Here is a 2,601-nt window from a genome sequence, read left to right on the forward strand (position 1 = left end):
ACTGCTTTAGCATGATAGCCAGACAGCATGGCACGAGATAACCAGTCCATAGCCCCAGAATAGCATCAAAAATCTACCATGACTCAACAACACAAATCAACTCGGGCTCCAGACCCCCAATAATCACCAGACAAGACCGATACACGTGGTCTACAACAATAGTATCACCCACCGGGGTAGATACGTGCACAGGTAAAGCAAGACACCCACCGGTCGTACCCAGATGATGGGCAAAATATGAAGACACATAAGAATAGGTAGAACCGGGATCAAACAAGACAGAGGCATCCCTGTGGCAGACTGAGATAATACCTGTGATAACAGCATCTGATGCAATGGCGTCCCCTCCTGTTTGGGAGAGCATAGAATCAAGCCTGGCCACCGCCAGATCGGTCGGTCTCCACCCCTAGGGCAGCCCCTGGCTGCCTAGCCCCCACCCCTACCTGATTGGGAGGGTGCTGAAGTAGATGGAGTAGAAGACGAGGGCTGATCCCTTTGCTGAAACCGACTACCACGAAGCTGAGGACACTGCCTCCTTATATGGCCAAACTCACCGTACTCGTAGCAACTGCCTGGTACTGGAGAAGGGGACTGAAGGGAACACCTCGCTGCAGAAGAACCCTGGGCTGAAGAGGCAGGAGAAGAGCTCTGTGCTGGGAGGGCACTAAGTGAAGGCTGGCCCTGTTGGAATCCCTGATGAACACGGCCTGAAGAAGCCCCACTATACTCTGGGCGAGCTGACTGAGGAGGCCTGAAGGAACGGCCTCTACCACGCTGGAACTGGCCCCTAGACGGAGCACCACTGAAAATGCCTGAACCTCGAGGCCTCTTGGCCTCCCTCTCCTCACGCTCCCTACGGCAAACCGTCTCAATATCATGAGTAATATCAACTACCTCCTCGAACGAGGCACCCAAAACCCTCTCTCTGGTCATCAAAATGCGGAGTGAATAGTTGAGGCCATCCACGAACCTCCTAATCCTCTCCCGATCTGTCGGGACCATCCAAGTAGCATGACGAGCTAGCTGTGAAAATCTCATCTTGTACTGGGTCACAGACATGTCCCCCTGAACCAACCACTCAAACTGACGACGCAGCTCCTCTCTGCGGGACTGCGGCACGTACTTCTCCAGAAAGAGAGTGGAGAAATGCTACCATGTAAGGGGCGCTGCACCAACAGGCCTACGCCTCTCCAAATCCTCCCACCATGTAAATGCAGCCCCTGAGAACTGGAAAGTAGTAAAAGCCACTCCACTCGACTCCAAGATCCCTGCGGTGCGAAGCATACGCTGGCACTTGTCAAGAAATCCCTGGACATCCTCGCCCTCAGCACCACTGAACGCCGAAGGCTGGAGCCTACCGAGCCTCTCAAGACGACGTTGCTCATCGTCTGGCATAGCTGGAACCACATAGTCTGGAGCTGGTGCAACTGGTGCAACTGGGGCAACTGGTGCAACTGGTGCAACTGGTGCAACTGGCTGAGCTGGGGCTGCTCCCGGTGTCTGCAATCCCTGAACAACCTGCTCAGGTGTGCGAGCAGCGGGGGTCTGATTGCCTCCCCCGGTCTGTGAAGTAGCTGCTGCAGTAGTGGCTGAGACTGCCTGGGCCAGGCAAGTGCAAACTGATAGTATCTGAGCCAAGGCCTCCTGGAGACCTGGAATCACAATGGGCACTGCTGGTGCCTGCACAGATGCTGCTGGAGCATCTACAGCTGGAGGCTGGTCCTGAACTGGGGCAGCTGGTGGATCAACAGATGCTGCCCTCGCTTGTCTGCCTCGACCACGAACACGACCGCGTCGACGCCCTTTAGTGGGTGGTACTGGTGGTCGTCCGTCACGTCCGGTAGCACGAGTCCTCATCATCTGCGAGAGAATAGAATACAGAAGATTAGTACTCGGACCAACAAAGTAGCACGACAAGAATTTCAAGAATATGAAGTTTTTCCTAAAGGTTCTGCAACCTCTCGAGGATAAATACAGACGTCTCCGTACCGATCCGCGAGACTCTACTAAACCGACTCATGATTCGCGAGACCAAGTAACCTAGGCTCTGATACCAACTTGTCATGACCCAACCCCCGGTCCTGATGGCGCCCAACACACTGCTAGGCAAGCCCGACCTTTCAACAATATTCCCGACTTAAACAGATCATTAGTTGCAAGCACAGACAAAAAAAATCCTAAATTGTTTAATCAAAATCCTAGAAATAACAGTGAAATAAACTGAAAGTTTAACAAAATACTGCAACATAATACCCAACTAGGACCCGGTGTCACGAACATGAGCCTCTAATACAGAATATCCCCTAATACAAGTTTGTCTAAGAGAGTGCGGAAATAAAGAGTAGAGATAGGAAGGAGAGATCAAGGCTGCGAACGCCATGCAGCTACCTCAATGCTCTCCGATACTGCTGTCCTGCTAGATAGTCCTCAATCAGCCTGTGATGCACCTGGATCTGCACGCAAGGTGTAGGGAGTAATGTGAGTACTCCGACCCAGTGAGTAATAAACATAACTAATGACTGAAGATAAGAAATCACGAAAAAATACAAGGTAAACTATAACTGACAGCCCAGACATTAACAGCGAAACAACAAGCCAAAT

The sequence above is a fragment of the Nicotiana attenuata genome, unplaced genomic scaffold, assembly GCF_001879085.1.
Source record: "Nicotiana attenuata strain UT unplaced genomic scaffold, NIATTr2, whole genome shotgun sequence".
NCBI classification, from domain to species: Eukaryota; Viridiplantae; Streptophyta; class Magnoliopsida; order Solanales; family Solanaceae; genus Nicotiana; species Nicotiana attenuata.